Here is a 14,997-nt window from a genome sequence, read left to right as displayed (position 1 = left end):
CCAGGGAAAAGAAAAAGGATAGAGTCAGAGTTTTCTCTTTGACATTATGTATAGACTGAAAAGATCTGGTACACTAATTTTTTTTTCTCCTTCCATTATCTGGCAGGATTGAGGAGACATATGTACAACCCAGCAAAGCTGATCTACGGAGATGGAGAAAATGTTCACATTTTCAGTGGAGGAGAAATCGAACACAGTAGACCTTTTCAGTTCAAGTTATTATTTCAGAGGAAATAATGTGTGTTCCAAGAACTTGTAGGATATTTTCCACTAATACAAGTTTGTCTGATGAAGCTTCCCAGGGAGGCAGCACCTGCCAGGGGGAAGTTCAATGGCAGTGCACTTGGAGCCCTTGGTTTGGGGCTCTAAAGGATCCATTTTTTTCTTTTTAATGAACATTTGATTAATATTAATGTCATGCTAACAAAATACACTGATTCAATAACTCCTGTCATTGATTAAACATCTTGCTAGAAAGTGGCTCAACACACATACCATGAAAATCCGCTTGGAAGTTTTGAAATGACAGAATAGTTGTAAATTCAGAGGACACATTTCAGTGAAAATTCCATCATGGTTGGTTTTTGTAAGTACTGTGTTCTTAGGAAATGCCAACGATGCTTACTCATTGGGACAGATCAATTTCAGTATAAGTCACAACTTTAATTTGGGGTCATTTTGGCTTTTTAGGGATACTGTGCACTCAAAAATACATCTCAGGCAACTAGATTAACTGATATATTCTAAGCAATGAGACAAGCCAGCCTGAGACTTTAAATCTCAGTGACAACACAGTAAATACAGGGTTAAGAGCATCCTACATTTAAGCAGAGTTCACCTGTGTGACTTTTGTCTCCTGTAAGTGTGTCTGAATGTCTGTGGAGGACTTACACAGAGACCGTAGCTGAGAACATGGGAGATTCTTTCAACCAGCGAGAGCCCTCCCAAGGTTCCCTTTGGGCTCCAGGATGCAGCTCTGAGGGTCCCTTCTCTCCTGATGGGATGGGTGCTCACTCCAGGGCCCCCCACAAGCCTCTTCTCCTTCTGCATGTACTCAACGTTGAGAAGGTTTCTAACTTCAACCACCCAACTATCAGGGCCCTCTCAGGAGCTTCAGTATTGGGGAAATTATTTGCCTTTGTTGTATTCATTTTTGTTTATAAAATACTAATTACCTCTTTTATTGTTTGAAGAGATTAAAAGTTAATAGGAGAAACTAAATAAACAGAATGCCATTCTGCACAAACTATATAAGCTGGTAATTAATTTCTGGCCTCCTCTGAGCTAATTAACTCATATAAAGAAATGAAGTTAATGAACCATAATTCCAGTCATACGCATGTAGATACAAGCAGTTTGACTTAATGAATTAATAAGATATTTCCTTTCTTAGAGGTTTTTCAATTGTGTTCCTAATCTGAAGTCCCCTTTAATGTTCCTCTCTGGTTAAAACATTTAACAAATGGCAGGGCAACCTGGCGGCAGGCTAGCCCCCAGTTCTGGGGGGCTTCAGACTCTCGCGGTAGCCCAGGTGTCATAAGCACGGCCAGCAGCAGCTCTAGTCGCAGAGCAGACTCTTGGCATCACCCAGTCTTCCCAGCTCCCTTAGACAAATTGAGGTTCACTCAGGGAGCCTCCCTCAGGCCACCTCAGAAGAGCTGGGCACATTTCTCCCTCTGAATATGGCTCATTTTCTACATCCACATCTTCTGAGAAGACGTCATCTGAAGTCTGGATTAATAAAGTTCAGATAAGTTGAAATCACTTTCTTTTTGCCTTTTTCCTGTTGAAAGCTGAATGTAACATTACCAAAGGCTTCTCTGATATTTAGTGCATGAATACGGTACCCAGAATGGAGCTGTTAAAGGGTTAAATTGTTTTCTAAATAGGTTTAGTCACTAAATGGTGTCTGACTCTTGTGACCCCAGGGACTGTAGCCCACCAGGCTCCTCTGTCCATGGGATTCTCCAGGCAAGAATATCGGAGTGGGTTATCATTTCCTTCTCCAGGAGATCGTCCCTGCCCAGGATCAAACCTAAGTCTCCTGCATTGCAGACAGACTGCCAACTGAGTCACCAAGGAAGCCCTTTCTAAATAGAGGCATCCCCATATATGGAAAGCTGTATTCTTTGTTTAAATAACATGTAAAGAAAATTCTCTCTCTAGGCACTGTGTTTGTACACTTGCCTCCTAGAACGTCGGGTGTTTTCAGCACAAGTGTTTGGGTCCCAGGATGTGTGCCGAGGCTCTCACTCTGCACCTAACATCAGGGGTGAACTCGCCTCACACTTGTGTGATCTCACACGTGGTCAACAGTTGGGAGTTTGGGTTAGGCCCTCGGAGCAGCTGAGAAGGTCTTATTTAGCGACGAGGTTATGCCGCCATCCCAGCAAAGGCAGATCCCCCCGGCACGGCCCTCCAGTGCGGGTCGGCTCCCGCCGCTCCAGGGTAAGCGGGAGAGACACAGAGATCGGGAAGGAGGGAGGCGGTGCGTCGGGGTGGATGAACTGCAGCGTCGTTTGATTGGTGAGGGAGGTGCTGTTTCGATCCTTGTGACCCGAAACGACTTGTGAAGGTCACTTCTGCACGGAGTCGTGACGTCGTAACCTCCACCCTCCCATGCCCTTCAGCTTCCTTCCGGAACATCCCCCCACCCCACACACACGCAGGGCCAGGGACGTGCCAGCGCTCTTGGCGGCCTCTTCATCAGGACCCTTGGGGACCTCACTTCCCCTCCCCCTTCCTCTCCAACGTAGCGATGGCCATCCTGAAAACAACCGCGAGGGTAGAATAGGCAGGATGACGCGGCGCCCACGTGAACCTCGCGCACGGCCTCATCCCAGCTCCCACACCTGCTGCCGGGAGGCACGGGCCGGAGGACCCCCGCCTTCCCGCTCTCCTCTGAGAAGCGGTCCGCTGTGAAGTGAGGGGAGTGAGAGAGTGAAGCTCCTGAGACCTAAGAAAGAGACAAGAAAGAGACGGAACGTGCTGACAGCGGGCCACATCCTCCCCCAGAGCCTCCCTTGCTCCTTCCCTGGACTCGGACCCTGACTCTGGTTCTGGTCAGCAAGCCGGTCGGCCGGGCGCTGTGTTTCCAGCCCTCAGCAGAACTTTCAGGGGCTGCTTCTGGACTTCTGGCTTCCCTGCACCGGGTGAGAGCTGAGTTCTGCGCAGGGAAAACGGCTCCTTACTGGACTTGAGAAGCAGCTACTCAAATCTTTTCTGCGTTCGGTGGTTCACATAAGGAATCCAGCTGAAGCAAAGAATGAAACCTGGGCCAAAGCCTTGTGAATCTCAGAAAGTGCAGAGGCCAAGGCTGAAGCACCTGCTCTTTCCTGGCGGGGGCAGGACTGAGCCTGGTCTCCTGCCCTTCAGGGGGCGGCCAGACGCCGGCCCTGGGGGATGACAGGCACTTCGTCTGGTGTCCAGAGTGCCTGAGGAGGCACCCGGAGTGCCCGCGGCCCAGAATAGAATCTTTTTACAAGGCCCCAGCCAGCGCAGCCGAGGCGCCAGCCGTGAGCACAGGGTAGGTCTGATGGGAGGTCGTCCTTTACGCAAGAATCAGGGCTGGGGGGCAGGAGAGGAAAGGACAGTCTGCAGACCACCCTCCAGGTCCTCTGGTCACGGTCGGCTTTCTGCCACCTGTAGGGACAGCTCCTCGACCTCTCCCTCATCCCCAGCTGCCCCTTGGCATCAGGGATGTCAGCTCATCGGCAGTGATCATCCAGTTCACAAGTGTAACTGGTGGGCACAAACTCTATTTACAGCTCCTCTGCACATTACATACTTGGCTCCCCCCAAGCAGAAGTTTCAGCCCAGAGCTCTCATCCAGGCTCTGGTTTGTGGGAATGTTCTTGTCTCTGCTGCCATGAAGCTATCTCCTGCACCTTTGTTCTCAGCTTCTAAAGCGTAAGGAAAATGGTTTCCTTATCTGCAGCATGAGGCTGGCAGTGCCCAGAATTGGGCACAGAGGAAGTAACCAGCCTGGAGCCCTTGCCTGGTGCCCGGCCGTGAGCGCTTGCAGAAACCCACACCAGGAGCCCACAGGCCCGCACCGGGCTGCCTCATGGTGCTTAGAGGGTCGCTCTGGTTTGCTCTTTTTCTTGCCATCAAAAAATCCCAGTTTAGGGAGATACAGAGAAAGTGTTTTGTCATCACTGAAACGGAAAGTGTATATGAAGCTTTGGAGCCACGAGGTGTTTGGGATGGGAACTGCCATGCCAAGGTACCAGTGGATACGGGGAACGGTCACCTCTCCTCAGGATATATACATGCAGAACCCAAGCATCACATGAGGACAAGCCTTTTTTTTTTATTTTGAGCCAATCAAAGATTATTTTTGATATGTCTCGGGATATTTAAGAAACCGTTGAGTTTGACTCCACCCTGACGTTCAGCATATTGTCAGAAGAAAGAGAGAGGAGAGGAACCAGTCTAGAACCAAAAAATAACTCCGGTGATGCCGTGGAGATAATATTGCCCTTGTCCTATGGTTAAAACATGCCATTAACTGAAGTATAAGTCACCTCCGATGGAGACCTCTGCTCCTGCGTCGTGGCCGGTCGATCAGTTTTATTCCCATTCTCCAATTGAGAGCAAGGCTGACACAGGCTCAGAAATGTATTTCATCTTGATTTAGTAAATTTCATTTATCCGTCTCCATTATTTACTCAGATGCTAAGAACACATCTTTTCTTGGCCATTTGCTCCTAATTGATGAGGCGGCCACGCATGTGGATCCAGCAGCCGGGATGGGCTGTCTCCGGCTTTTGATCGACTATATATGAAGTAGGCTTTTAAAACTTATAACAACCTCTCCGATGACCAGGACACCACTTGTTATTAATGAGAAGCAGGACTGCCAGGCACTGAAAAGCCATCTAATTAAACAGCAAGATTTCCATAAAATGAGTTTGAAATCAATCGGTCAATACTGAAACCACTTAAGAAGATCTAAGTATGACGAACTGTGATTCAGCTAAAGAAGGCAGCATGCACGGCTCCGTTTCTATTATAGACTCGACAGTCTGTGCCGTCTTGAGCCCCTCTAGCCACTGATGCCAAGAGTTGCTCTCAGAATTCAGAGGATCCAAATATATCAGGAAAAACCTTGGTCATAGGTGTCCCTCCTGAGGACACTTTTTGACCTTTGAAGCTGCGGGCAGTGGGTTGGTGGTGCCCCTGGAGTCCAGGTTCCCACCTGACCAGCAGGTGGCTGCGGGTGGGTGACTGATGAACAATAGGGACAGTCACCCAGCCAAAGAATCCCTGACCTTGAACTCCCAGGCTGTTTGGCGAGCAGCACGACCGGGTCACTTGAATTTCACTTCCATACTTTACTCTTTTGAACGCACACACACATTTGCTTTAAACTACTTTGTACATGAGGAAAGACAAATGTCAGATATTTTCTTGACATTTACTTTTGCCTCATAAAATCTAGAACTCTTTGTAAAAAGGAAGAAATTTATTGAAAATGTTGATGGTGAAAGATATAAATAACATCCAGTCCATAATGTATTCCACAGTGAGGTGGTGCTCTGAGTTGGGGAAGAGACGAATTAACACCCGGATAGATTTGCTCCTAATTCTTGATTGACATGCGATTGTCTGCATCACCTGAGCTGGCCTCACCTGATGTGTCTGTTATAACATTTAGCTTGCTTCTCTTTGAAACCTTACATGTTGAAGACATTTATACTATTTTAGTGGAAAAAAGTTCTGTCAAGATTAACAGATAAGTGAAGCTTATGTGGTTGAAACATCCAAAATGGTTTTAATTTATAAAACAGTGACCCCCATGGACTGTAGCCCACCAGGCTCCTCTGTCCATGGGATTTTGAAGGCAAGAATATTGGAGTGGGTTGCCATTTCCTGCTCCAGGGGATCTTCCCGAGCCAGGGATCAAACCCACAGCTCTTGTATCTCCTGTCTCGGCAGGCGGATTCTTCACCACCGAGCCATCTGGGCAGCCCCATAAAATAGCGATCTCATCCTTACTCGGGTCGTCTCCACGTCAATGCCTGGGCCGCAGGGTCTGTTTGTTCAGGGTGCATTTCCGGCCCTCTCTGACCTTGGTCACATCTGTCCTGCAGGAGGTTCAGCCTCGAGGGCCCATTGGGCAGCAGTGGTAGCTTCAGCCCAGTTCTGGCCCATCTGGTCCTGGTATTCTGTGGGCGTCTAGAACCCAACACCCCTATTGATTCTCTCCGGAGGGGCTCCCTTTCCTTACTTCCGTTGCGCATCTCTTGGTGTGTGTGCTGTGTGTGTGCCTAGCTACGTGCCTATGCCTGTCGCGTTCACACACACATTGCATGCACATGCTCTATGTGTTTTACGCTAGAGGGTGAGTTCCGGTGTTTGCTAACGCTGCCTGCCATGAGCTGGATCTCCATTTTCATATATTTTTTACTGTCATAAAGTGAGACTGTACCCATTTTGCAGGTGTTTCGTTTGGTTCTGTGTTTGCTTTTGCTGCTGCTGCTGAGTCGCTTCAGTCGTGTCTGACTCTGTGCGACCCCAGAGACAGCAGCCCACCAGGCTCCCCCGTCCCTGGGACTCTCCAGGCAAGAACACTGGAGTGGGCTGCTATTTCCTTCTCCAATGCGTTAAAGCGAAAGGTGAAAGTGAAGTCCCTCAGTCATGTCCGACTTAGTGACCCCATGGACTACAGCCCACCAGGCTCCTCCATCCATGGGATTTTCCAGGCAAGAGCACTGGAGTGGGGTGCCATTGCCGTCTCCGTCTGTGTTTGCTTAGGCACACCCAATAGCTGGCACATTTAAATTTTACAAACCCTTTTTGGATCTAATGATTTTGTGACATCCTTGCATTCGTTCAATAATCATTTTACAAGAAGCAAGCTGTAACCGCGTACGGTAAAGGATAGTGACTGCACTCTCTGTGGGGACCATTTTGTGATACAAACTGTGCTCGACTGAACAGTGGTTCAGCTGAGCACTCGTGGGCTTCAGAATGGTGTGACAGGGACAGCCAGTCAGCAGTAACCGTAGTTGTCATTTTGAATTCTGGTCTTCTCCTGGGCTAGTGATGTGCAGCTCATGGAAGAAGGGTGTTCAGAAGCCAGCTCAGCTGCTCTGGGGTCCAGACCCCTGGAGGGTGAGGGCAGCTTGTGGGCTTCTGCTGCAGCCTCCATCTGGGTCACTCTTCCATGTTGTAAATGCTGGTCCCTAAAGATCCATCCTTGACCCATGGCTCTCCCAGCCCACACAGCCTCCCAGAGCTGCCCCAGGGAGCCCCCCAGTCTCAGAGGCACTGTCCTGCTGAGGGTTCCTGGCTCTGTGTCCAGCCCTGGCTGAATGTCCCCTCCCTGCAAGCCAGCCTCTTTCCCTAAGTATTTCCAGAACTTGATGCCAAAATCCTGAGGCAGAAACCAGCATCACAAGCTCTGCTCTGCACATCAAAGGAACCCCGCCTGGTCCCATCCCCCCCGAATCTGGTGGTCACTGTGGCCCAGGGAAACAGCATCTGACATTGCACTTTTGAGCTAGAAAACCCTGCAGTGTTGAGATGTAAATTCTTAAACCATTCGGTTGAACCACAGGAAGAGCTATGTTTTCAAGTCAGAGGTGGTCAGCAAGATCGTAGCAGAGCGTCAGCAGTTTCGCAGGTTTCAGCTCTTAGAGGGGACAGTCTGTCGTCTCCTCGGGTATCATCTCTGCTTCTGATCTTCAAACTGAGGTCCGTGGAGGGAACCGTCTTTCCTGTGGGATTACCTGTGAGCTGTCTTGCTTGCAGACACTCATTACTCTTCAAAATAAAACCAGCTTTGGCTTCTTTTTGGAAGGTGCGTGGTTTTTCAGGAAGTGAACCTGGTTCCTCACATGGAGCTGCACAGGACTTGCAGATGGCCTTTCTGCCTCTGCTCCCAGCTGGGACTGTAGCCACCCGTATCTACAGAGTTTGCATATATGAACAAGATCCTGCTAACGCTCAAAACAACAGAAATACAGTGAAACAGCTTACAGCCCTGCTCCTCCGAGTTCCTATCGCTCACTTCAATCTATTCTAAAAATAAGGGACTTGTCAGGGCTGATGATAAAGGCAGAGTTTTAGAGAAATACAGAGAACTGAACGGACACAAACATAATAACGTCAAGATATAAATCACAGAGTCCTTCTGCCGTTTCATTATTTTCCTCTAAGGATTACTGGGAGACTCTGCCCATGGACACACGTGTCAACACGGTGTCAAAAATGGACAATCTGTGCTCGACGTCCATCAGACATTCTCAGCTCCTGTTCAGGTCTTTTTGAAAAATTAGATTTGCTATATTAATATATATAAATTTTTCCTTTTAAAGAAAACAAACTATGACTCAAATTAGAATAACAATGAATGGAATTAGAGGCAAAATAAATTCTTAAGCAGATAAGCAAAAGCTTAAATACATCATGATTAAACCATATGTCTGGTATCATCATCTCTTAAGTACCACAAATCTTTACACACGTCCAGACCCTGTGGATTCCAGAGAGCCAGTGAGTCCTTTCTCTTCTGCGACAGTCACATACATATTCCCAAGTCTTTTAAAACGGAAAAGGTCTTATTTTATGAATATTAAAATTCCTTTAACAAAGGAGCTTAGTAATTTTATTTTAAGAAACATTCTCCCATTTTTTTTTTTTAACAGATTGTGTTCCTTTAACACTTGGGATACATATACATTCATTTGTAAATTCTCATTTAGTGAACATGTTTCTGAACTTTTCCCATTGCCCAGCATTGTGTTAATTTATTAAAGACAAAGAAGTCTGAGCAGTTTCTGTCATTGTCAAAGTGTTTTTATATTTAGGGGAGAAGAGATCTGACATGATCAAGAACACTGAAATAGTCTCCCTGCAAACTTGCCTGAGAGTCAGGAGTATTTCTTTCATCTTCCAGCATTCATGCCCCAAATTAAACATACGGCAACTCCATGCAACTGATCCAGCACCCGTCGTGTTTCAGACAATGGCAGCCTAAGGATGAACAACACTTGGTGAATGCTTTTAAAGCTGTCATAGGTTATTGCATAAGTTGAATCTTTCAGGAGATATTTAAACCAAATTGCTTTTATCAGAAATAATTTGAAATGTATGTGAGGCTGGGGGACATAAAAATGTAATTGGTCAAATGCTTCTGTTACTGAGAGAAAGTTCCAGCATCGTAGCAGGTTTAAATGTAAAGAAAAGATGTTTTTAGAGAGAAATGTAGATGCTTTATAAATATGAATATGGATTTATGTCCTAATTTCCCTGTATAGGTCAAGAAAAATGCTTGTTTATGATAAGTAATTGTAGCTTGACCATATGCATGCTTTAGTCAAAGCGCTTATTCCTAAACATATGAAAAAATAAAACATGCTGGTTTTGCTTGTACCCCTGTGGTTGTCTGCCTTTGTGTCTATCTGTGTATTTTATGAGGTCGCAGGCACACGCATCCGCACACACACACACTAGACCAGGGACGGGGGCAGCTGCTTTTCCCGCACCCCCGGGCCCCTTCTCACTGCTCTGCACCCTGGGGACCTGGCAATGCTTCTGAAGTGAGCAGAGAAGGTGTGCAGTGCGCTCAGGGTGTCGCTGCACCAAGGCACTTAGCATGCACCTCGCTGCTCTGCGATCGGGCTGGCACCAACTCACTGTTTACTGATTGACGCTAATTCAAACAGTTTATAATATGTCAGAATTTTTCCAGGGGTTATAGAGGACAGGCTTTGAGGAGGTTTGTGCAGCCGCTGATAATTAGTACCTTAGCCCTCGGCTTGTTTGCTATTTTTGTTTCTGCAAAAGGGAAAAAACAAAACAAAACAAAACACCTGGGTATGTTAACAAAAAATGAAACTAAAACCTGGGTATTTACACAAAAAGCATGCACAGTTTAAACACACACACACACACACTTCCACACTAACACAATGTAGCAACATGCATACACACACTCCTTTGTTCAAACCAGCCAATGTCTGACATCTACATGGGAATTGAAACAATACATGCAACTCAACATTGGTAAAGTAAAAACACTAATTTTGCATTGTACTAATTTCCCGGTGAAATGGCTCTCACATATACTTAAAAATAAATAACCAAGTTTTCTCTTTGCACCCTTCCCATTATTAGAACTCACTCCTTCCAGTTCAGAGTGACGGTTTCTGCCCTTAGTTTCACTTATAAAGCATCAGTGTGGGATTATGCATTGACTCAACAGCATCTATTGATTTATTAAATTAATATCCACATCCAGGAGGTCTCCTAACAAGCCTTGCCGATGTGATCATTCAGGAAACAACATGATCCCTGCTCCCTTTCCTGACCAGGAAAGGAACAGGGTGATGATGCATTGCAAAAATATTTTGTAAACTAACAAGACTGCTTTTGACAATAAAGATAACACTCTGCTATTTTTTTAATCTAGAAGTAAACTTTCTATTAAGGAGGCAAACCAACTTTAATATTGTGACAGACACTTTTTTTAAGGTATGATTCCAGTCTGTACTTGCAAAATAATATTTTCTTTCCTGAGGATACATTTTTCATTTTAATAAAGAAATGCAGTAAACTCATCATTTGTCACTTTACCCCCTAAGTCCAGCTCCTACATACACATTTCATTATACATGCCACATACATTTCAAAGCTTAGATTGTTTTGCGAGTTTTATGAGTAAAACTTTTAAATAGTTTTACACGTATGACACCAAAACTTTTATGTCGGCTTAATGAGGAATTCAACAATGAACAGACTTTCACAAAAGTGGTGCTTGTTTCACGAGTTTTCAAAATCCTCTGAAAATATACTTTCTTGGGTAATCTTTTAAATGCAAGTGACAGAAGAGAAAGAACATGGACTGAGATTTCCTATTAAGTCAGGACAATCTGGAACTCTCTTCTGAAAAAAAAGTGGGACAGAGTCAATAATATGTCTTAATATTTTGCCACCTGATATTCATTTGTCAAAGGAAATTTAAGAGGCTTTTGAACTGTTACATAAATTGTTGAATTTCACAATTCATAAATAAACATGCATGGCAACATACTTATTATTTCCTGGTAGTGTAGATGTTCATACCTAGAAAATTTTAGATGAGAATCCTGCTTGCTGCAGTTCAAACATTTTCCTTTCTTTTAAAAAATTGTTATGTATTCATTTTTTTTTTTTAACCTCACTGACAGGCATGTGGAATTTTATTCCCTGAGCAGGGAATGAACCCTTACCCCCATACTGGAAGCACATTGTCTTAACTGCTGGACTGGCAGGGAAGTCCCAAGATTTTTCCTTTCCACATACTGCTGTCTGGTGAGCTGTCAGCTGTAGGTGAGAAGCCCCGGCTTCTGGTGTTTAAACCATTTCAGGATCCTCTTGGCCCCTCACATGCAAACGTGGAGTCTTGACAAAGACTTCCTACGTTTCTTCCAGCAACATAATGCACATGGGCACGAGGCACAGAGGAGTAGTGGAGTTTAGCCAAAGCACAGAGCACAGCGTGGAAGCTTGGTAGGCACTGAATTCCAGGGGAATGTCAAATCCTTCGAGGCCATCAGGCACCTGTCCAATGTGTGACCAAGGAGGGAAGAAACCAGGGAGGGGGAGGGGAGGGACACAGGGAGGAGGAGGAAGGCTGGGGTGGGGGGACCTGAGGAGGACTCGAGTCTGAGTTGCCCATCACCCCCCTGACAGGGCTCACAACTCCATGTCAGAGCAGATAACAAGAGTCACGGTGTAAAACTGCCCGACTTTTATTTCTGCCTTTCCGAGCGATCGGCTCCTTCACTAATAACCGGGATTTATTACTGGACCCATCTGCTGCCTCCATAAGGTCAAAAGGTAAACCACAGGCACAGCCGATGTCACCATCAAAGGGGCTGGTGGCAAATGGAGCCTGACAAGTGTACTTTTAAAGGAATATTGTGGGGCGAGCACTCCCAGCATGAAAGTCAGGCTGATAGGGAAAATAAAACCTAAAATACTAAAAAGATGTCCAGTTTTAACCCATTAATCCAGGTGACGGAGTCCAGCCGTCAGTCTTGCATGCGCAGGGCAGTCAGAAAGAAGCGTGGGCCCCAGGAAGCGTAATCAGGCCCATCTCTGTGTTCTCTGCCCCAGGGGCCCTGACACCCTGGGGCCACTCCCTGCACGTGCTAAGTCTCAGGCGTGTCCGCCTCTTTGCAACCCCATGGACTGTAGTCTGCCAGGCTCCTCTGTCTGTGGGAGCCTCCAGGCCAGAATCCTGGAGTGGGTCGCTGTGCCCTTCTCCAGGGGATCTTCCCGACCCAGGGATGGAACTCAGATCTCTTACACCTCCTGCTTGGCAGGTGGCCTTTCACCTCTAGTGCCACCTGGGAAGCCACTCCCCGCACAGGCGCCCAGCATGGCTCAGGGAGCATGTGATGCGTGGTGGCCACGCTCCAGCTCGTCAGTGCTATCTCAGACGTGGAAAAACATGTTTTCCTTTTTGCTATCTAACGTAAGACCTCACTTCCCAGGAGGAAGTTTTGCTGGACGTTGACCAGATAGTCTGGTTTTTGTAAATGCTGTGAGGCTGAGGTATTTTTGAAAGTGGATTGTTTTCCACATATTCAGAAATGTCAAAAGGATTCAGTTGAGGCTGATCTTTCTGGGTGATTCTGTGTGTGTGTTCTCTACTAAGTTTCCAACCAGGAAACTCATTTTCATTTCTAGCTAAGAATGAAAAGCAAAAAGGGCAGAGAGCACCATGTAAGATCCAGTGCCCTCTTCCAGTGTAGGTGGAGAATTTACCTCACAGTCTGAGAACAAATTAGAAATCAAGAAGTAATGACTCGTTCTGTGACAGCCAATGCTCTAAAGAGGTTTTTCTCCTTCTACACAGCATCCCCAGAAACGAGTTGCAGGTTGCTAACAGTTCATGTAAATTCTCGCCTTTCCTCCACTCTCTGGGTCATTCATTGCTGGCATCATTTTCTTTCGTCTTTCCATTCTCTGTACCAGTAAGTCATCAGACAGACGTCTGCAGCCCAGATATGAGGATTGAATGTCAAGTACGTGACAGAACAGATCCCAGGCCCTGCCCTGTCACGCTCACCTTGCTCCACCTGCTCTTCAGGTGCTCTTCTGCCCAGAGGCATCTGCTTTCTGAATGATGTCATTAGGACTGGCCCAAGAGGAGGGCTCTCGCAGATAGCAAGCCCAGAGGCTCCATGATTTCCTGCCTCTAGGACTATGAGGAGTAAATGTCTGCTGTTTATAAGCCACCCGATCTTGGGTGCCTTGTTAAAGCAACCTGCACAGACTGACTAAGGGAAAAAGTGACTCCTCGTGGTTGGTGTTAGTCCACACAGAAAATGAATGAATCCAGTATTGGTGGAAGAGAACAGATGGCGCATTTTGGCAGCGATACAACAATGTATTTGAAGGAAATTGAACCTTTTCTGGGCTTCCCTGGTGGCTCAGAGGTTAAAGCCCCTGCCTGCAATGCAGGAGACCCGGGTTCGATCCCTGGGTTGGGAAGGTCCCCTGGAGAAGGGAATGGCAACCCACTCCAGTACTCTTGCCTGGAGAATCCCATGGACGGAGGAGCCTGGTGGGCTATAGTCCGCGGGGTCGCAAAGAGTCGGACACTGAGCGACTTCACTTCCACTTCACTTTCACACCTTTTCTAGAGGCAGTTTTCTGAGATATAATGTTTCTTACTCTTTTTGAAAGGTCCCAGTTCAGGAAGTAAGTTCTCATCCCTCCTGCATGAAATTTACCTGAAAAGGTGGTAGCGAAACTTATTAGTATAAGGAGTTGCCAGCAAACCTCTAATGGCAACTTTTAATCCCTGCTGGACCACTGGGCTAACTTTCTATCAGCATTTGTCAAGCCTCAGCCAGTCTGCTATTAAACTTTCAAATTTAGAAAAGGGATGGGATTTTTGCTATGTGGAAACTAAGAGTGAATAAACTTATCCATACACAGGGGTTTAAGACGTGCGAACATGTCTTAGGTGGGAAATGATCTACCACACTCGGACCAGCACGTTTCTGAGACCACGCTCGCCAGCACGGGAGGGGCACGTGCGAGACTTCCTGACAGCATATGACTGTGACTCGGAGGCTCCGCGGGTCCAAACCTGCCGGGGTCTTTGCTCTTTACACCACTTGGGAGACTCGGGAACATTTGCCCCAGTCTGATGAGCGTTTTCTGTGTTCTTTCCGGATTCTAACAGAAGAACCCTTCCAGTCTGTTTTGCTCTCCTTCCAACGAGGCAAATATCAATTTAGCTAATGAGGCACAGGTGTAATTGCAGGCATTCCTTCAAGAATTCTTCAGCTATGAATCTGCCTCGAATTATGCAGCACGGTTCCCTAATTGTAGTTCACTGGGAAAATTCACGGCTCCAACGGCCCTCATGCTCACACTTCCACCTGTGCGTGTGGGGTGCGGACCTCGTGTTAGTACATTGTGATGCAGGAAATGAAAACAAGCCCAGCCATTGGCTGCAGGGCTCTCTGCGAGTGTATTCCGGCGTAGCTCTGCCCTGCTATGTTGCATTCAGTCCTGTTTGTACGTTTGCAAAGAGCATTCTTTTCAGAAAAGATGGCACGACTGGTCCCTTTCTTCTCTCGCCATCCATCACTTTGGTGAAAGGCTGCCATCCTGCCTCCAGCCTCTGCACACATCATCGTCCTGGGGCTGAAGGTTGATAATTTGGTGTTGAGTGAATTCCAGACTATCTTTTCAAGCAATTTCCTCATGAACAAAACCACCTGAACTGCACCCAGCCCCCATAGCTTGTGGGGAAGAATACCAGATGGATCAGACGATCCAATTACCCACTGAGATCTGAACAGAACCAGAAAGTGGTGGGATTGAACCTGTGTTGTGAGTCTAGCACACCTCAAGTTACCACTGCTTAACATTTAATTTCCAAGAACCTGGGGGCCAGAGTAAATAGAAAAGATGTTTAGGGGTGAGTAAGCCAAACATCCACCTATGGGGAAATATAACCATTGAGATCAAGTGTTTTTGTTT

At 46.5% G+C, this 14,997-nt stretch overlaps 1 non-coding gene across 1 annotated transcript; it reads left to right on the top strand.

The window, feature by feature from the left end:
* Positions 13,420-13,491, top strand: TRNAC-GCA. The gene has a single exon. It is a non-coding gene; the product is annotated as a tRNA-Cys (tRNA).

The sequence above is a fragment of the Capra hircus genome, chromosome 24 (genome assembly GCF_001704415.2).
Source record: "Capra hircus breed San Clemente chromosome 24, ASM170441v1, whole genome shotgun sequence".
NCBI lineage: Eukaryota > Metazoa > Chordata > Mammalia > Artiodactyla > Bovidae > Capra > Capra hircus.
The sequence above is the reverse complement of the archived record's forward strand: the minus strand, read 5'-3'. Positions and strand labels throughout refer to the sequence as shown.